At 41.8% G+C, this 22,284-nt stretch overlaps 1 protein-coding gene across 5 annotated transcripts in view; it reads right to left on the reverse strand.

Annotated features, from left to right (window-relative positions):
* The window catches only part of ZMYND11 (zinc finger MYND-type containing 11), a 109,795-nt gene extending 89,254 nt beyond the window's left edge, over positions 1-20,541 (reverse strand). For 4 of the 5 annotated variants that reach the window (XM_048511148.1, XM_048511146.1, XM_048511147.1 and 1 more), the window contains exon 1: positions 20,314-20,541. The gene's annotated coding sequence lies outside the window, so the exon portion shown is untranslated. Of the gene's footprint in view, positions 1-19,416; positions 20,255-20,313 lie in introns of those variants that run through there. The other variant, XM_048511144.1, reaches the window with a different exon arrangement.
* Positions 20,542-22,284: the final 1,743 nt, after the last annotated feature.

Here is a 22,284-nt window from a genome sequence, read left to right on the forward strand (position 1 = left end):
TTCCATTCATCTTCCCAGTTTTCAATTTGGTTTTCAGAGCTATTTTCCCCACCACCCAAGCTATTTTCTCCCGCAGCTCAAACTGTGGCCACTTATTTTCTTTCTGTCTCTAGGTTTTCCACCAACAGAAACAGGTCTAGCAAGTACTCGGAAACATCTGTGCCAAGATGCAAATGTCCCCCTGAGCATATTGGGGAATGGCTGGTCGGAGTCTCTTTTGGTATGCTAGAGCAAGTTTTCCTAATGATCCCTGCGAATATCACATTTCAAAAATGTCTCTGCCCCTCATTCTTTTGAGAAGAACTGTTTTAGCAAATGCAGGACAACATGGGGCTATGGTTAAAAATCAAACCTATTTTATTCCTTTTTCTGTACAAAACGTCTTTAAAAAATGAAAAGAGGATTCTTTCTGACTCTTGTGTACATGTTTTTCACATCAATGAACGCCTGACCAGTTCTTCCTGGCCTCAGACTGTCTCACAACCACTAGATTGTAGCTATCTGTTACTACTGGGAACGAAGAAAACTTCCCAAAGGAAACTTCCCAAAGCTTGTTTGCAATGCAAAGCAAAACACATCTCTTTAACAATTCTTAAGCACCATGTTCTAATTTTCTCTCTCCTACCCTCTTGGACAAGAACAGTTCACATTTGAGGTCATGGTAAAACTCCATAAAATACTCAGTTTGGGACTACTGCATTCAAAAGGCAACAGAGACTTGGGAAGGTTAAGTGTAGTTAATACTTCACCTCAGTGTCTGCACTATGAGTGTTTTGTCTGGACAAATAGTCCCCAATTTTCAGTTCGAATCAAGTGTAGCTGACTAAAATGTGAATCCCCCTCCTTAGTACAGTAAGGGATAAAAGCAGCCACACAAGATGCTGCTGTCAGAAGAAACAGAAAATACTACATACTACATTTATAAAAACCATACATAAACATGTACACCAGAACACTCAGTACTTTATAATAAATATTATCATACTTCAATCAATACAACGTTGCCAATTATTAAGGCAATATCCTGAATTTATCTAATTCTTAACGTGGCCAAATCTGAACCATGAGCAGATATAACTGATTTTTTTTTTCAACCAACCTGTAAAAGCGCCATGTTTACAGGGGGAAAATTGGGTGGTTATACACACTCCAAATGGAAGCAGCACCTGATGCTTTAAGAAAAAATGTCCTCTGTTGTGGTTAGATCCCCACAACTGTATTGTTAGTTGATGTCTTGGTTTCAGTCAATAAAAGGCAGAGGAAGGGGGGGGGGAATCCTTTAAGGCCTATTTTGGCCTTTGAGGAAAAATGCATTGAGGCTCCACCTGACCATAACCATAGGCAACATGATACCACACAAGCTCCACAGCTGACCCAGGATTCGCTGCTCCTTCATGTTCAACAGCAACTAGCCTGCAATTGAAACACCACAACTGGGCCTAGTCTGGTGACTAGATCACCACATTTGGGTCAGATCTTCCCCAGGGTTAGGGGGAGGGAAGAAAACTGAAGATGAGCGAGAGAAAGAGAAAGGTAGTTTGGCTGGTAAGCGGGAATGTGAGGAGGTATGAAAAGGGGAAAGGCTGTGGGGACTTTTGGGAAGGGAAAGAAGAAATAGTTGGGGAGGGGAAAATGAGATGCCCCCAAAAGAATCCTTGCAGGTCCTCCATTTATAGCAGTACTACCCTGTTTCCCCGAATATAAGACATCCCCCCAAAATAAGACATAGTAGAGGTTTTGCTGAAGTGCAAAATATAAGGCATCCCCCAAAAGTAAGACATAGCAAAGTTTTTGTTTGGAAGTATGCCCGATGAACACAACACAGGAAAAATAAGACATCCCCTGAAAATAAGACATAGCACATCTTTGGGAGCAAAATTTAATATAAGACACTGTCTTATATTCGGGGAAACACGGTAAAACCATACAGTCCAGCAGCAAGTCCATGTCCGTGATTCTTAAGGTTTTATCCACTTGTCGTTCTTGGCCTCCCAATTTGGGCACAAATCTTGCAAAGCAGCCAGCACTATCTGATATGCATGCCCTTTGTTTTAATCCTAACCACCTCACTCAGCCAGTCTCTCGTGGCACCTTGTCCCAGATTAGGCTTCCTACAATGGTTTACATCTGCTGACCTGTCCTCGTGGAATTCTGAATCCAAACACTAACAAGACTGTTGCCAGGCAAAAGCGATTACCCAGTATCTGATGCTATTCATGCCCGACACATCTCTAATTGGCCCAGGGACCTGAAACCATGGAGGTTTTATGGTTACTGGTGGAACTCTGAAGGTTTCAGAATAGCAGGCCCAGGAGACGGTTCTCTCTTTGTGTCGTTATTTAACTGAATGACTGCACAGGAGACACCAGGGCTGCTCCAAAGCCTAAGGAGCTTCAAAGCCTCATAGTTGGTACCATCTCAGATTCTTTAAAGTGACATTTATATTGGTGGTTCCAGCTTTTGGACCGTGTTACCTAAGCCTGAAAGTCCTGTGGGGCAGAGTGGTAAGCTGCGGTACTGCAGTCAAAGCTCTGCTCAAGACCTGAATTGAGGCCCCTTCCTCACAGGCAGAATGATGCCCTTTCAACCCGCTTTCACAACTGTTTGCAAGTGGATTTTACAATTCCGCACAGTAAAAGTCCAGCTGCAAAGTGCATTGAAAGTGGGTTGAAAGTGCATTGTTGTGCATGTGCGGAAGGGGCCTCAGTTTCAGGTAGTCATCTCAAGGTTGACTCAGCTTTCTCTTCTTCTGAGATCAATAAAATCAGTACCCAGCTTGTGTAGATGAGTGGGAAAAGCAATGGCAAACCACCCGATAAACTTAGTCTTTCCATACCCTTTCCAACAAAAAGAACCAAGAAGAATTGTAACTTCATCCACAACGTGCTGGACTGTCTTTGTTTCAGAATGCTCTGCCTGGGTCCTGATGCCTACCTGGTTCTGTTAGGTAGGCAGGCACTAGGACCCAAGCAGAGAATTCTCAAACAAAGACAGTCCAGCACATGGCAGAGGAAGTTACAATTCTACTTGGTTCTTTTTGTTGAAAAGGGTATAGTAAGCATTGTGCTATGACATCATCCCATGAGTCAGTGATGACCCAGTACTTGCCCTTTGCCTTTTCCCATAAGCTTTGCGTCCTGTGTCTGCCTACATATGTTTTGCTATTTTTATGTTACATTATCTGCTTAATCTCTATAATAAATAAGATGTCAATTTCACACACACATGTTTATGAAATGCTTAATTGGTCTGGGTGCCTGCTTTCTCTACAAGGGGCTTTGTGCTCAGATCCTCAGAGGCAACCAAGAAAGCTGCTCTTCTACACTCACAGGTAGTGTTTGTTGGGAGGGAGGGAGGGAGGGAGCCAGGCAATGCCAACTCTCTCCTGACACAGCCTTTAAATGTAAGCAACATTTAAACCTCTCCAGTTTAAAATTTTCTCCCACCACTTAATGAACTAAAGCTGGGCAGTGCAATCCTAGGGGCAGGGCGGTGGTGGTTGCAGCGCACCTAGGAATGATGCAGCCGTGCCACCTCCCAAGAGGCTTGCTGTGCCGCAGCCAGAAAGCCAAAAGTGACACTTCCCCAACCTTAGTGAAATCCCCCTATACAGCACCATGTGATGTGCCTACTTCTCTGTGGGCATAGGTCTGAGCTGGCCGATGAGGACACTCCCAAAAGGACTCAGGAAGCTGGCGAAAGTTGGCTCTGCCCACAGGAATGCCTCCTTTGGTGCCAGCAGTGGCTCCGGCACCAGAGGAGTGCTGGTACCATGGCCGGGTTGCACACAGACGTCGCACTGCTGTGCTGCTCCCTGGCTGTAGAGTTAAGTGCCTCTTCACTGGCATAAATGCCCCATATGCCAATGTAAGGAGCGTTTACACTGGCACCAGGGACACACCGTCTTTGCGGTGGTCCCCACCCCCACCCCCAGGACTGCACTGTTAATCAATCAGTTTGCCAATTACATTGTCTATTTTTCTATTTCTGAGCTCTGTTGCAGCTCTACTGGGTTGTAGACTGAGGACAAACACAAGAAAGCACCTCACACAATTAACTTTTGGAACTCACTGTCACAAGATGTACCTCTATCCATAAATGGCCTTAAAAGGGGAAGGGACACGTTCAGTGATAACAGACAGATGGCCATTGTCCATGACAGTTAGATTGCTGCCAGGTTCACAGGTGGTCTGTGACTAATATCAGAAATTGGGGGCAAGTGAATAGTAAAGGAAGGCTGGTACTTTTATGCACAATTTGTAGGCTTCCTAGAAGAATCTGTATGGCCTCTGCTACCAGACAAAATGGAACTCTGGTCTGATCCAGAACGGGCCTTATATTTTAACGCTCAGAACTATTTTGCATTCCTGATCAGCTTCACAGTTCTGCTCCACGACTGCATTTATTCAAGTGCCACTGAGCTGTATTTGTTTTGGAATCCACCTGTTTACTGACAGCCTGCAGCCAAAGATTCAGATGTCATTTCAAACCAATATGCACTTCCTCATCTCAGCAACGCTTGGGTCACGTGTAACTTGCCTCTCGGCCTCTTTCCTCTCCCAGTCTCCCTTGACAGCTCAGACTCCTTCTAACTTTCTGCTCCCCGCACAGTTCGTTGAGCAATTCCTTTTTAAGATGGCGAACCCCGGCCCTCCTTTCTGAATATCCTACCTTCACCACCACCCCTCCTACTCTAACCTCGACTTCCTGTTAGTGGGGTCCTTGCATTTTCTTTCCAAGGTTCATTTGGCTGCTCCCCACAAACACTGAGCTCAGAGTGTCCATGCGCTCTTCTTTCCAATCTCAAATGGCATCAGCATAGGTAGAAAGCCCCGGCCGGGACACCCCAGGCTAGCCTGATCTTGTCAAACCTCAGAAGCTGAGCAGGCCCAGCGCTGGTTAGTGTTTGGATGGACAACTTCCAAGTCGCTACACAGAGACCGGCAAGAGCAAATCACTTCTGTTCATCTCTTGCCTTGAAAATCCTACAGCGGTCGCCATACGTCAGCAGCGACTTAATAGCACCCCCCACAAAAAAAAGATGGAAAACAGAAGTGCAGATGAGTAAAGCAGGGGGAGGGTGATTGTCCCCAAAAGATTGATTTGCAGAAGTACATTAAAACTACACGCCTGAAAAAGATTTACGCTTGCATTTGTTAATTCCTCCTTCCTATCTCGGTTTTCTTAAGCTATTTTTCTGCCCTGAGTTGGTTTGGTTTTTTAAAGCTAGCCTAGTGACTTGTGCCCCATCTGTCTTTAACGACGGGTCCAGCACAGGTAGAGACAGTCCCTTGGAAGACTTTGGCCCCTTCCGCACATGCAGAATAATGCACTTTCAATCCAAATAGGCAAAAAAATTTCTATAATGCTAAAAACATAGGAAAATGGATAAGTGTTAAATTGAAACAAGAAAATGAAAGAAAAATAATAACAAAGTTAAAAGAAGGGGAACATTATTTGACAGACCAAAAAGTAATAATAGAAAAAATAAATAAATATTATTCAGAACTATATAAACAAAAACATCAAAATGAAATGGAAATTGAGCAATATATTGAAGGTAATATAAGAAGTAGGATAGAAAAGGTACATTTAGATGCATTAAATAAACCCTTTGACATGGAAGAAATTAGGAATGCAATAACGATGGCCAAAAATAATAAGACACCTGGACCAGACGGCTATACGGCCGAGTACTACAAGTTGTTTCAAGACATTCTGGCCCCTAAATTGACAGAAGTGATAAATAATGTAGCATCAGTTGTACAGATGCCAGAGACTTGGAAACAAGCGAATATTAGCCTAATACCCAAAACAACGGAAGAGAATTTAACAGTTGGCGGCTTTAGACCGATATCTTTGCTTAACACCGACTATAAAATCTATGCAACGGTGTTAGCCCAGAGGCTACAAAAAGTGATTCCACAATATATAAATAAAGATCAAACCGGATTCATCAAAGAAAGAAGTATAACAGAAAACATTAGAATGGTGATAAACACAATTGAATTTTTGAATTGGAATCCTAGTAAAAAGGCGGCTCTTATTTTTGTCGATGCCGAAAAGGCATTCGACAACATCAGTTGGCAATTTATGAAATATATGATGAACCAAATGGGTCTGGAAGGAACCTTTGCAAATACAATAAATAGTATATATGATACTCAAAGAGCCAATCTAATTATAAATGGGACCAAATCTAAAGAAATAGAGATCCAAAAAGGAACAAGACAAGGATGCCCGCTGTCTCCACTGATATTTAACCTGGTCTTAGAGGTCTTATTAGAAAAGCTGCGAAACAGTAACTGTTATAAAGGGATAAGGATTAAAAAAACAACTATAAAGCTGAGGGCGTATGCCGACGATCTAGTACTTTTCATAGATGACCCAAATCAAAATTTATCAAAGACGATTAGTGAGATGGAAAAATTTGGACAGCAAGCAGGATTTATTCTAAATAGAAAAAAGACAAAAATTCTAGGATTTAATTTAACAGTAAAAGAAAAAATGAAATTAAGAACAGAAACAAACTTACAAGTAGAGAAAAGACTTAAATATCTTGGGATTGAGATTGAAAATAACAATAATCAATTATTTAATAATAATTATAAGAAAAAATGGGCAGAAATAAAAAAAGATTTGGCTAAATGGAACAATATACCCATGTCAATTTCAGGGAAAGTTGAATTGATAAAGACTATGGTACTGCCAAAAATTTTGTACCTATTTCAAAACTTACCTGTAATATATAGCTCAAAGACAATTGTAGAATGGAAAAAGGACCTTCTGAAATTCATTTGGAACCATAAGAGACATCGTATTAAATATGTGTCATTGATAGAGTCCAAAAAAAAGGCAGGTTTTGTCTTTCCAGACCTACAAACATACTATGATGCAGCAGCATTGCTATGGGTCCAGGAATGGATAAAACTGGAGAATGAAGAGCTTTTGGATATAGAGGGACATAACATCAGTGCAGGTTGGCATGAATATCTTTGGCCCACAAGAAAAGGAAATGATAAGGCCTTCAAAAATCATATAATCAGAAGAGCATTATTGACGGTCTGGGAAAAGTATAAATACTCTTATTATAGTAAAATACCGTCCTGGCTGTCAAGAACAGAAAGTTGTTTAAATATCCAAAACAATAGCAATAAACCTTGGTTAAAGTATTCTGATATATTAATTTGGACACAAGAAATAACACGACTCAAAGAAAGACACGACATAATAATTGGGCAAGAACCTTGCCACTGGTTTACCTACCAACAAATTCAAACACAATTTAGGAAAGACTTGGAAGAATGGACAATTAACAAAAAACTGACGGACTTGGATAAAGTCCTACTAATAGAACCAAATAAGAGGCTTTCCAAATTATATAAGTTGTTATTGACTCTACAGACGGAAAAAGAAAATGTTACAGATGTAATGGTGAGGTGGGCACAGGATATTAAAAAACCAATAGCATATGAAGACTGGGAATTTAGTTGGCAAATTAACACTAAGTTCTCAGCAAGCTTAGAGTTGAGAGAGAATTACCTTAAAATATACCACCGATGGTACTTGACGCCAACACAACTTGCAAAAATAACTAAAAATAACAACTCTAAATGTTGGCATTGCCATAAAGAAGAGGGTACCATGATACATATGTGGTGGTTTTGCCAGAAAATTAAAAAGTTTTGGATGGTCGTACACAAGAATATAAAAAAGATATTGAAAATACAGATAGATTTTGCCCCGGAAATATATATATTGAATATAGGAATATGGAAGATTTCTAAAATAAATATAGAATTATTTTTATATATGAACACGGCAGCAAAAATGATGATAGCAAAAAATTGGAGAGGAGAAGGTCATTTAACGAAGGAAGAGTGGCTACTTAAAGTAACCGATTACATGAAATTAGATAGATTATCAATTAAGGTGAAAGAATTACCCTGGAATAAATTTGATAAGACATGGAATGATTATCTTCAGTACCTAGAAAAAGATAAGAAAAATTTAGATAACATAAATATCCTAAAGGAAAACTGAATTTAATGGTATATTAAACTATAATATGTATAGAAGATATGATGATATAAATTATGATATACATTAATAGAAGAATCTGTAAATTTAAATGTATATCAACTCTTATTTGATGAAATTGAATTTTGCTTTTTTACTTAATTCTCAGACTCAGCCAAACCAATGAGGAAGTCTAAAAGTAGTAAAGATAAGAAACAAACCAAACTACTTGTTTATCAGAATAAAGGACAGCAATGAAGAAAATGATTTGGTAAAAGGGTTGGATTAGACCTTTTTATGTTAGCTGTAATAGAGAAATAATGTATGAACAACTGTATGTATATTTTTAAACAATAAAAATTATTGAATGAGAAAAAAAAAAACAATCCACTTCCACAATTGTTTGCAAGCGGATTTTGCTATTCCGCACAGCTGCAAAGGGCATTGACAGTGGATTGAGAGCGCATTATTCTGCAAGTGCGGATGGGGCCTGAGTGAAATCACCAGCTAGCCCCACCAGTCGGGCCTGCTCTCATCTCCAGCGCCTACAGCAGTGATGGCGAATCTTTTTGAGACCAAGTGCCCAAATTGCAACCCAAACCCCACTTATTTATTGCAAAGTGCCAACCCAGCAATTTAACCTGAATGCTGAGGTTTTAGTTTAGAAAAAAACAGTTGGCTCCCTCTTCCTCCGCCCAACCCACTTGAGCAGGGGCCAGCCTGCTCTAGCCTCCTGCAAGTCCCGTGCGCACCGCTCTGTGCCTCTCTAGCATCTCTGCCTCCTCTGCGCCCCTACCCCTCAGGCAGCAACCACCTAGAGCACAGGCACCAGGCCTGCCAGCCGAGTCCTCCCTGCTCACCGCGGGGCACGCACATTGTGCTGTGACCCAGGCCAGCCTAGGTGTGTGTGTGTGCGGGGGTGATTTTCTGCCCCCCACATGACAAACTCTGTGTGCACGTGCCCACAGAGAGGGCTCTAAGTGCCACCTCCGGCATCTGTGCCATAGGTTCGCCATCACTGGCCTATAGCATGGGAATCCTTTTTTAACAGCCCCTTGTCTGAAGTGCTCCAATCACATCCTGCACTGAACATGCAACTCCAATCAAAGGAGGTAATCCAGAGCTACCACCTGGGCCTCTTCAGCACTCACCAAGGAACAAAACTCCAATTTTCTAAGCTGTCGGCTAGGTCAATTAAGCGTCTCTGGGCTCAAAGGCGAGTGGAAAGGTCAAAGTGGTTGACAGAAGAAGAGATTTTTTTAAAAAAAAACTTGCCAGGAAGGGGCAGAGCAGAGCTGGCAGGACAGACAGTGGGCTTGTGTCACTGGCTTTACATCGGCCAGGACTACTTAGCCACCAAATGGCTATATGCTTGCATTTGGGCATTCCTCTGCTTAACGTCCTCCTTGTCCTCACTGAAGGGAACACTCTTCACCAAGGTTCATAATTATTGTCACAGGCTGCCTTTGCCCTAGTTATGACAGCAAACATACACCAAATCCATGGTGTGCTTTGCCAAGCCAAGACCTGTCCGTCTTCCTCGGAGGGCACAAAGCCATAATTTGAAGTAATATTGCAAACCACAGTTTAAAATGATGCTTGCCCTGGGTGGATCACAGGTGGGCAAGGCCAGCAGCAGGCTGAACAGTGGCACGTCAGCCCATTTTGCTTTTAGGGCCTGATGGGAACTGGCAGGGGCTGATGGGAATTGTAGTCTACGATCAATTGGAGCTGCACAGGTTGGCCACCCCTAATCTAGACAATAACTGAATTCCAAAGATTCCAATGAACGCAGATACATCTTCCTGCTCCAACTTCTCCTCGAATTGCGTGGCAGGAGGTAAAGATGTGTTCCAGCAATTGGGAATTGTTCAAGAGGCAATGTTCTAAAAAACAGTCTTGGGTGATCACATGTGAGATATAAATACTCCTGAGGAGAACTGGAGTGCTTATCCTGGAATCTGTTCCAATTAAAATCCCCTCATCAAGTTGGCAGATGGCATAAAGCCCTAATCTTGCTCCGAATTACCTAGCAGGAAAGAAAGGGGTGTAAACGCTATTTTTCAATGACAATGTTATCAGGACCAGAGCAAACAACTCCTCCTTCAGCTTATTTAACAGACCCCGTGCCCTCATCCAGTTCTTATTTATTAAACCTACTACTGCCCCCACCAATCACTAGCCAATGGGAGGTAAATCCCTTAGCTAAAAAACTAAACAGTAGCTAATACTATTTGCCAAACAATTTGTATAATTTATTTTTAAAAGGGTAACAGCACCCCCCTTTCAAATTGGGAAGGAAGTACCTTGAAAAGAAAATGGATTTTTACAATCTCACAGGAATTTGTTCTTCTTAATTTCACATCAAATTATGCACACCATAAGTGGAGGAGGGAAAAAAAGGTTGAATTGGGAGGTAACACTTGTATGGATTAATGAAAAGGAATACAAGCACGTGAGACGAGTACACATTAATGGCTTTTGTTCTAAAGAATATTTATTCAGTGACAATTTTAATAAATTTGCTAGCTTTTAGGATTGTCAGAATTCAATCTACCTCCCTATGAAGATTCTTTTTAGCACTGTTTTGCATACTGTTTCTTTCTGGAAAAAATATATGAAAAAAGTATCTCTGGAAGACTTATGGAACAGAAGGGAAAAAAGTTATCATTCCTTGAATTTTGTTTCTTTTCATTCAGAACCTTACAGAAATATAATAACTGCAATGGCTATTCTCAGGACAGATTAGAACATTGCGCCAGGTTCACGCGCTTTAATAGGGCTGGCAACAATTTGCTCTAAACTTACAACAAAAGGAATTAGGTGGTAAACTTTTGGGATAATGGAAATGGCCCAACTCAGACTGTGGGAGTGATCACATTTTTTAATGCTCATATAGGTTTTTTTTAAATTGATGAAGTATGAAAACTAGCGCTGCGCTAAAAACTTTATGCACAAGCCAGGTACTGCAGGTAACTTTGCTCCAGGCGCACAGTGCCAAGGGGACGGTGGGCGCGACGCACCGGGTGGGCGCCCCTGCAGAGGCATTCCGGGGGCGTGGTGGGGTGTTCCGGGGGGGACGTTCCAGGGGCTTGGAGGGGTGCGTGGCGTGTGCACCGGGCACACTTCCCCCTCGCTCCATCCCTGCTTTGCTCGTAGGGAAGGATCTAAAAGTATGTATGTAGTAATATTTACTTTGTGTATTTCTGTCAGGAGAATTGTATCTAGGTGATTGAGATGCATTCCTAACTCAATGTAATTGCTATAAGATATATGTAACCAGACTAGGCCAACATGACAGCACTTTGAGGGACTAGCTTACTCATGAATAGTGGCAAGCACAAATCAGACAACAACAGATGAGCAAAATTAAGCTAGATTACATGCTGCGAAGTAATTCACACTGTAGGGGGACAAGAGGAGAATACTTATTATTTTAGACGATTTTAAAAGGAAACACACACTCTTCTCTTTGTACAAGAAGCCATCATGGCATTGTTTCCTGCACTGAGTCATGGGAACAAAGGAGCTGAAACAAAAGTAACAAAAGCAACAATTTTATAAGGTAATTCTGTAAGCCTTATGAGTAAATATTGCCTCCAGCATTCCGGAGAAAGGTAAACACGGGTGCTACATCACCTGAGTTAGAGCTGCTGTCAAAATCAATAATGCATATGAGGTCCCAGAAAGGGAGTCTGTCTGACAGGCTGAAGCTTAAATCTCTTGGAGGTAGAGGCTGTTTGAAAAGCCACCACTCAAAGTGAGGAAATAATGGCTCCAAAGAGTCTGTTATGCAGAGAAACCATTTCCTAGTAAAGGTTGACAAGAGTCATTACATCGCCAGGGCTTAATATTTTGCCATTAGAAGAGGAGGAGTGGTTTGGATTTATATTCCGCTTTTCTCAACCACGAGGAGTCTCAAAGCGGCTTACAAACTCCTGTCTGTTACACACCTCTGAAGATGCCAGCCACAGATGCAGGTGAAATGTTAGCAACAAGATCCACCAGACCACGGCCACACAGCCCAGAAAACCCACCAGAACCAGTTGAATCCGGCCGTGAAAGCCTTCGACAATACATTACTATCAATGGTTTCTACTTACCACATATCTAACTAAGAACTTTTTGACAATGCGAAAGCTATTCTAGTAACGAACAAAATGATTTCTAAGCAGTCAAATAGTAACAGAAGCCAAAGACACAAAACTGAACCAAGTCAATACACTATGCTTAGAATACAAATAATAACGATTATCTCCAGATAAAAGATATGAATGTTCTGTGGTGTTCACACATTACATATGTGTTAGGTGTGTAATATTCATAGCTTTGTCAGACAGTTTCAATGGATGGAGAGGAGTCACTTATATTACAGGGATAAGGCAGGATAGAAATTGAATAAAATAAATAAATAAACTATAACAATCACAGCAGTGGTAGAAGATTGCATTCCAAGGTAACATCAGCAAGTTGAATAACGTGAATAAAGCCTACGAAAATCGACAAGTCCTAACAATGAAAAGCAATGAATGATCTCGTCATAAAGCAAAGAAAATATTGAAAAAGATAAATGTAAAAGAAGCATTACAGTTCAATAGTAACTCTGCTTAGGATTGTATTGTTAATAACCTGAATGTTAAATATTTTGCTGCACTCTCACTTTGCAAACTTCCATGTTTCTTTGTAAAGATTCTGAAGCAATGAACAAACATTTATTTAGCTCTAGGACTCACTTTAAAATATAAGCATATGAAAGGAATGGTTTAACAATACTTTCAATTCTTCATTTGAAATGCCTGAATTGCCTCAAAATGTTTAAAAAACGCACACTCCAAATGGCTATTGGAGAGCCAGTGTTGTGTAGTGGTAAAGAACAGGTGGATTCTAATCTGGAGAATTGGGTTTGATTCCCCACTACTCCACCTGAGTGGCAGAGGCTTATCTGATAAACCAGATGAGTTTCTGCACTCCTACATTACTGCTGGGTGACCTTGGGCTAGTCACAGATCTTCTGAACTCTCTCAGCCCCACCTACCTCACCAGTTGTCTGTTGTGGGGAGAGGAAAGGAAAGGAGTTTGTAAGCCACCTTGTGTCTCCTTACAGGAGAGAAAGGTGGAGTATAAATCCAAATCCTCTTCTTCTATTCAAGAAAAGGCCTGTAGAATGTGTAAAACAATACTGGGGCTTTTGTGATCAATGAAATCAGAACTATTAATTGACTTTTGCCACCCCTAAGCCTACCTTTGATTCTTCCTTTAAAAAATAGACAGATTGATGATCAATCAGCAAAAGATAACATTTTGGAGTGAAAACATTGTTTCTCTTTACATCAGTGTCAACGGTTTTTACAAAAGTACATTTTATTTTTCAACAAGGAATTGTAACAAGCCTACAAAAGTCATTCCAAGATTTCGCACTATCAAACAATGAATTTTCCTATAACATATCTCATATCCAACACTTTGGCTGTCTCTAGAACTGTCATAAGAACATAAGAACAAGCCAGCTGGATCAGACTAGAGTCCATCTAGTCCAGCTCTCTGCTACTCACAGTGGCCCACCAGGTGCCTTTGGGAGCTCACATGCAGGAGGTGAGAGCAATGGCCTTCTGCGGCTTTTGCTCCAGAGCACCTGGACTGTTAAGGCATTTGCAATCTCAGATCAAAGAGGATCAAGATTGGTAGCCATAAATCGACTTCTCCTCCATAAATCTATCCAAGCCCCTTTTAAAGCTATCCAGGTTAGTGGCCATCACCACCTCCTGTGGCAGCATATTCCAAACACCAATCATACATTGCATGAAGAAGTGTTTCCTTTTATTAGTCCTAATTCTTCCCCCCAGCACTTTCTGTGTATGCCCCCTGGTTCTAGTATTGTGAGAAAGAGAGAAAAATTTCTCTCTGTCAACATTTTCTATCCCATGCATAATTTTATAGACTTCAATCAAGGTCCTGGTCTCCAGTAAGAGCATTTTAAACTATTGTATCAGTTTTCTGATAAATTAGTCACTTGGCAGAAATGAAAAATTACAACCAAGCTATATATTTTGTGCTCATGCAAACAGGAAATCATTTCCTCAGACCCTGATGTTTTAAAGGCAGTTCTGCTTTGTTTCGGTAACTAGCAAACACCAGGGAACAACAATGACACACCACATTACGGATCTCTTCATAAGCACTTCCAACATAACCCCTATTCCATTTCACTCCAATGTTCATTCATTTTCATCCATTTTAGAACATTAATCTGGATTAATCTCTTCTAGTGTATTCCTTGAAGTAATATAAAGTTGGTTTGATGTGCATGATTTTTTTTTGAAAAAATCTAATTTAATCTTCTGCTACAAATCTGTCCCCCAAAAATCCCAAGGCTAAGCACACAGACACAGTTGATACTTAAAGACACATACAACAAATAAAACTATGCCAGAAAACGGTGTCTAGGAACACGAGCAAAGGCTGTTTAAGCCTAACTATTCAACTGCTCTGAGCCAAATATGAGCCTAACCCTACTTCTTTCCGATGTCACAGCACTGCATCCAACCCTTCAGCTTTGGGAGAGGTTGAACGTGCGTAAACTGAGGGGGTATTTCGGGAAACCTTTGCAACAAGTTTCTTTGGCGATTCGAATGCCCATAAATCTCTCATGATAACAATGTGGAAATGAGGGCAACAGCCTCCGGCAACCACAGCAACTCTCCATGGTGATTTTTAAATTGGAGAGCCAGGGCTCAACTTACATCCACTGAATGCACTGTATGTCCTCTTCCCACTGAGCAGCATAATTGTTCTCTCCAATCCTTCCTCCAGTAGTAATTTACCAGCTTCTCAGACTAAACAGAGTTCCTTGTCATTCCCAATGTTCTCCCTGGTCCCATTTTTCTTTTATTGCAAAAATTATTAGTTTTTCCTCATTTTAGATTCTTTTATTAAAGCCTACCTGAAGAGACCTGGGATCATTTTTTGCGTGGTGTAGTGGTTAAGAGTGGGTGGATTCTAATCTGGAGAACTGGGTTTGATTCCCCACTCCTCCACCTGAGTGGCAGAGGCTTATCTGGTAAACCAGATGTGTTTCCGCGCTCCTACAGGCCTGCTGGGTGACCTTGGGCTAGGCACAGTTCTCTCAGAACTCTCTCAGCCCCACCTACCTCACAAGGTATCTGTTGTGGGGAGGGGAAGGGGAAGGAGCTTGTAAACCACCTTGAGTTTCCTTTCAGGTGAAAGGTGGGATATAAATCCAAATCTTCTTCATAACAGTGTACTGGCTAAGTACATCTGCCACCATTCCATCTGGCCTCCCATGGGCGCAAGGGTGGGGAAGGGAGGGGGAGTCCGATGCCATCTGATATTAATATTTATATGGTTCCTGTTTTAAATATTGGGATACTGTGCTGGTTTTATTGTGTTTTAATGCTTTGTCTGTGGTTGTTCACCGTCCTGTGGTTGTTCACCATCCTGAGCCCTTTGGGGAAGGGCGATCTATAAATTTAACAAATAAATAAGTAAACATCATGTAGGTACTTAAAACCATGCATCAAAATAGTAAGATTTTTAGAAGTGTATGGGATAGCAAGGGCCAAATGACAGAGTTTTTCACCTTTGAACCCAAATTCAGATCTCTTTTCAATCATGAAAGACAACAGGTAGTCCTGTCCTCTATCTCTGATCTAACCTACCAGGATTACTGTGATGATAAATTAGGCAAGGATCATAAAGACTTCTATACAATAAAGAGTATTGGCAGTCCCGTGTCCTACCAGTTCAGTTCCAATTAGGGGAAAATAGATTTGAGGGCTTTTTGTATCAGACTGAACTCGAACTGCCCTAAAATCACAGATGTTGGAGAAGAGAATAATCTGCTTCTGAAGAGCAGAGTGCAAGCAACCAGAAAAATCAGAGCCCGTGGGCACCTGATTATCACTGTTGTGTGCGCACATTGTACAAGATGAAAATCTAAACCAAAAAATGCATCCACCTCCCTTCGAAAGATGCGTCTCTGAATAAAAATGGAATATTCTGCAAAAATAAATCACAAAAATAATCACAAATATTTGCACATCATTAGGATTCATATCCCTGATCAGACTGCACGCTGCATTCATTAAAAAACAAACAAACCCCGATGCAAATATGGACTTTGGACACATTGACAACACAGATTAGCTCCTGCTTAAAAATTATGTAAGCATGCTCTCCTTTTCACAATGAGGCAGATGGAGAATGGGAAAGAGATAGATTTTTCCCACCTTTTGGTCACACTTGTGGATGATCTGCAGCTACTGTACTGACTACCAAGGAAGAAAGGTGTATTATTCTGGATTACTTAATACAAAGTAAAAGGATGAAATCTGGTGTAGGTGGAATGAACATTAGGGTCTGGATGAAGCCACTATTAGATTCTGCCATGCCCTGATCCTGTCAGTTAGATTTTGCTTGATTTACAAACATAAATGCTGCTTTTATAAAATGCTACTTAAAACAAGAGTCATACAATATATAAACATGTCATAGGATTTAATTAAACTAATACTAAACAGAAAGAGAGTATTAATAAACACAACCACAGATTCAGGAAGTTATGCTAAAAACAGGAGAACCACAAATGAATCTTTATAAGATTCAGAGAAACAAAAAGTGTCTCAACCTGGTGAAACTGGAAATGTGCAATTGCAAATGCAGAGTTCTTTCATGTTCACACTCATGAGACCACAGAATACAATGAAACTCCTTCTTGAAATTTCTGAAACACTCATTTTGTCAAATTTTGCCAAATACAGTGGCCCTTAAAAGAACATAAGAACATACGAACTAGCCTGCTGGATCAGACCAGAGTCCATCTAGTCCAGCTCTCTGCTACTCACAGTGGCCCACCAGGTGCCTTTGGGAGCTCACGTGCAGGATGTGAAAGCAATGGCCTTCTGCTGCTGCTGCTCCCCAGCACCTGGTCTGCTAAGGCCTTTGTAATCTGAGATCAAGGAGGATCTTGGCTGCTCAAATTTTTAAATCTTTTCAGTTAGTCTCTGGAACCACAGTAACACAGTAAAAAAACTCATACTTTTTGCAATAAACTTCCTATAAGGGATACTGTTAGGTCTCGACCCTTGGATCAATAAATGGACTATGGATCTGTTGATCAGTAGAGTTTATTGGAAGGTAACAAAGCACCTACAGGAAGCCAGTTCTGCTGGATCTGGCTTTAGTACCCCTCTTTATCCCAAAACAGTCCCCCCTCCCATTTTCCCAAATAAAGTGAGAAAGAGTTATTGTGGTGCCTGGGCGCCTCAAGGTCAGTGACAGATAAGAGATAAAGCCACCTGGACTCTCACCCCGACAGACCAACAGAAACATCCCATTTCCTATGGGACTGAAGAATCTCAGGCTCATTCCGCACATGCAGAATAATGCACTTTCAAACTGCTTTCAGTGCTCTTTGAAGCTGTGTGGAATAGCAAAATCCACTTGCAAACAGTTGTGAAAGTGGTTTGAAAATGCATTATTTTGCGTGTGTGGAGGGGGCCTAAGTTACGGACAAGCTTAGTTACCTACCAAGTGTGTGAAACTATTAAAACAAGATCAAGGGTACTGACAGATACTGAATTTGGATATTCCAAGATCGTCACAAGCTGGTAGAACTACTTCACCATGGCTTGCCATTTCTATTCAAGATGGGATAAGGAAGAGATATTTTAGCAAGAAATGTCCCCTCTGAGAACACATAATTAGGCAGGGAATGTGGTTGCAGAAAAATGTATGTGATTGGAGGCAAATCTGAGAGAACTTCCTGAATCGCAGAGAACACTCAGTGCACTGGGGCGTCCATATTTATTTATGCCAGCTCTCCCACACCAAAAGGGATCCAAAGCATCTTGCAACATTGTTCTCTCCTACTTCATTCTTATCTTCACAACCAAGTAAGTTAGGCAGAGAGAATATGACTAGCCTATGGTCACCCAGCAAGCTTCCACATTTACAGCTATCCTTAAGAAGGCAAAGGAATCACCTAACCCTTCCACATTTTCTACTTTCAAATATTCAATTTTCCAAAAGGTTGGTATAGGAATCACTGATTTTTTTCCACTCCATGGAAGTAAAGTAGAAGAATCATTACACAAACTCCCAACACAAATGTCTCATGTGTTGATAGACAGACACTACAACCTAACCCCTACAATATTCCACAGGTAGCCCATTACTTTAATTTTTTTTACTATAACAGCTTTGTGTGGCTAATCAAATAAAAAAAGAACAAAACTGGACTAAATCAATGCAATATCATTTATTCCAAGCAAATAAAAATACTACTTTAACAAAAGAGGATTACAACGGCCACCAAATGTTATAATCCAGGTATTTCAGACAAGACCTCACCTTTCTACACCATCCCAATTGTCCGCAGAACAACAAGCAGTTAACAACCCAAGCAAATTACAATCCCTCCTTCATATGTTAATGGCCAGAAAACTGCCCTGTGGCCTTCAACTACCCATTGACAGAGAATACACTAAAGAGTATTTATTTCAGAGTATTAAGAACTCCTGGATAAACACCTCTAAATCTCATTTCATCTCTGAGAGGGGAGAACAGGGAATCACACCACACCTTATTCCCCTCCTGCCCCATCCCTGGGGATGGGTGAGGGGTCTAAAAAAAACCTCTCTCCATCTCATAGGGCTGTGGTGGCGAACCTTTGGCACTCCAGATGTTATGGACTACAATTCCCATCAACCCCTGCCAGCATTCCCATTTGGCCATGCTGGCAGGGGCTGATGGGAATTGCAGTCCATAACATCTGGAGTGCCAAAGGTTCGCCACCACTGTCATAGGGCATATTACTCCATACTAAAGAGTATTTATTACAGGGATATTAAGAACTCCTGGATATGCACCTGAGAGGGGAGAACAGAGAATCAAACCACACCTTATTCCCTTCTTGCCCCTATTACGGGGGGGGGGGGGTCTAAGAAAAAACCCCTCCCTCCATCTCATAGGGCATATTACCCCAGGCCTTTTTAACACCTTTAGAGAAACGAGGTGAATTAAACTCTCCCCCCATCTTCTCCCCAGGCGCTCCACGGCGCCGTTTTGAACCTGTCCACACCCAACGGCAGAGTATAACCTTCCCATCTTTTTTTTCCCCCTATCTGAAGGGTAAAGCCTCCCATGTATTTAAGAAAGCAAATCCTCCTCTTCCTCCGATGCACCTTTCGGGAAAGGGGCGTGAGGAGAAATCCCCCCCCCCGCCCCCAATTCACAAGGCTCGAGGGAAGCCAGGCGTCGAAAGCAACCGGTCTCCTCTCCTCCACAATGAACACCCCCCTTCCCCCGGCCCTTCCCACCATGCCATTCCTCCGTGGCGCCCACACCCAGCCGAGCCCCTGCCCTCAGTCGGCCCCAAACCTGCTTCCAGAGCCGCCTCGGAGACGTATCCTCCGCGAGAGGGGAGGGAGGCGAGCCGTCGCCCTCAGCCCAGGAGGCCCAACCGGGGGTAAAGGGGCGCGGCCGGCGAGGGTTGCGCTCCGCGCGGCTTCTCCAGTCACGCGAGCCCGCGGCTTTACGTGGCATGCAGGCCGTAGCGGGAAAGTAGTTCACTCTCCTCCACCACACACACACACACACACTCACACACCCTTTCCCTCTCCAGTCTCTATTTTCTACACACCTTAACCTTCAGGTAGATATAACTTTATTTAAAAAAAAAAAGAGTGAAAAAACCACCCACTTTTAAAAAAAAAGCATCCAAAGAAAGGGGATCATTAATACAAAAGCATCGCAAATCCGCATTATAAATCGCATTCTACATTTCCACGATGTCCAAGAAACCATTCTCCATATTCGGGAGACGGAGGGAGGGTGGAGAGGGGGGGGGCGCCTCCAATCCACTTGGCACCGTCCACAATCATGCATGATCCTTTGCCTCCTTTCCCCCTTTTTTCCCCTCCTCCTCCCAATCCAAGCAAGAATTTGCACGCTCAACCTTCCCCCCCCCCCGCCCCAGCCGCCTTCTCTTGTGTTTCAATAGTGTGCATGATTTTGTAGTTTTTTTTTTCCTTTAAGGCGCCATGTTTATAATCCTCCATCATATTAAAAAAAGAGAGAGAGAGAGAGAGAGAAAGGGATCCCCGTCTCGGGCAATGAGCCCCGGGCGCCTCCCTGGCCCCCAAAGCCGGCGAGGATAAAAGACACCGATCGTCTCCAAGGGGTTGTAAATGCAAAGTAGTCCCCGTCTCTCTCCCCGCCACCCCCACCCGCACCACCCGCACGCGACACTCCTCCTGCCCAGACTCTCTCTCTCACCTTGTGCTCTTGGCTGCTGCTTTCTGTTGCTTGGAGGGGGGCGAGGAAGGAGAGAAGTTAAACCAGGCGAAACTTTGCAATCCCTTCCCCAGGCCGCGGCTCCTTCCTCCTCCTACATATTCCCTCCTCCACCACCACCACCACCCCCCGATCGGAGTTTTTATTGTGTCTGAATTTTCTCTCTTCTCTCCACTCCTGTCTGTCCACACTTCTAGCTTTCTGGGGTAAACAGGGTTTTCCAGGATGAAGCCGCCAGATCTTTGGGAGAAGGAGAACTCTAGTGGCCTCGGCTGGAGTTGCTGTTTGCAGCCCTCTTTTCCCCCTTTATTTAATTTAATTTGTTGTATTTTTTATGTTATTTATTAATTCGTTTAATTTAATCCCGAGTGGGGATTACATGAAAGAATGGATTCTTCAGCTATTGCAAGGGACTGAGTATTTTGTTGTTTTTTTTAAATGAGGCTCACTGTCTCGATCACATAGGTGTCTTTTGCTGTTACCTGTTTCTCATTCTTGTGGAATGCCATGTATTTTGTCCACAGTAAATAAAACAAACCTGGGTGATTTTAAATAGATTCACCTGAATTTGTGGGTATTTTTTTAATGAGACTGTCTTAATCACATAGGTGTATTTTGCTATTATGAGGTGGTCACCTGTTTATCGTTCTTGTGGAATGTCATATATTTTGTCCACAGTAAATATAAAAATTGGACTGGGTGAAAATCAAACCTGGATGATTTAAAATAGATTCACCTGAATTCGTGGGTATTTTTTTTTATGAGGCTCACTGTCTCGATCACATAGGTGTCTTTTGTTATTAGGTGGTCACCTGTTTATCGTTCTTGTGGCATGTCATATATTTTGTCCACAGCAAATAAAACAAATGGGACTGGGTGAAAATCAAACCTGGGTGATTTTAAATAGATCCACCTGAATTTGTGGGTATTGTTTTAAAAAAAATGAGGCTCACTGTCGCAATCACAATCACCACCTTTTGCTATTATGAGGTGGTCACCTGTTTATCATTCTTGTGGCATGTCATATATTTTGTCCACAGTAAATAAAAAAAAATGGGACTGAGTGAAAATCAAACCAGGATGATTAAAAATAGATTCACCTGAATTTGTGGGTATTTTTTTTTAATGAGGCTCACTGTCTCGATCACATTGGTGTCTTTTGTTATTAGGTGGTCACCTGTTTATCGTTCTTGTGGAATGTCATATATTTTGTCCACAGTAAATTAAAAAAATGGGACTGGGTGAAAATCAAACCTGGATGATTTTAAATAGATTCACCTGAATTTGTAGTTTATTTTTTAACAATGAAGTGATGCAAAACCACTCTTGTGTCACAGCTTATATCCTCGTCCACAAATGATACATAAAAATCTTGACTGCGGCGCTTTGAGATGGCGTCCTGGCACACAAAATTCATTAAAAATGGTGGATTCTGGTGATTTTAACAAGGGCTCTGTTGAAAAGCACTGTAAAACATACTGGTAGCATGCCACGTCTATGACCACAGACCACACCACAAAAAACAGCAATGATCATGGTTTTGTGGGGCTCTGCTGTTGTGTTAATTAATGTTTTCGTGCAGTGGCAGCACCACAGTGCACTGTACTCATGCCTTTTACAATCCGGTCTATAGATAATGATATAATTTGCAATTTAATTTTACATTTCAGGTGATTCAAAATTCACCAGGATCTTGGATCAATGTGTTTGTACCATAAAACACTGGAAGTGTGATTCTCAAAGTGTATTGGATGTGAATGTGTTACTTAAATTGACACCAAGTGACATGTAGAAATCATAAGGATCCCTATTTTTGCACCACAGTGATGCTATGGAGCATTGGACCCATGGTTTGTAGTATTTAGTTCATCTGTGATCTAGTTGGGAGTCAGTGTAAAACATAAACTAGAAAAAGCAAAAGGATCTGTTTAGATCCTTTTCTTTTCCCTATGT

This window comes from Sphaerodactylus townsendi, linkage group LG11 (assembly GCF_021028975.2).
Source record: "Sphaerodactylus townsendi isolate TG3544 linkage group LG11, MPM_Stown_v2.3, whole genome shotgun sequence".
In the NCBI taxonomy this organism is placed as follows: domain Eukaryota; kingdom Metazoa; phylum Chordata; class Lepidosauria; order Squamata; family Sphaerodactylidae; genus Sphaerodactylus; species Sphaerodactylus townsendi.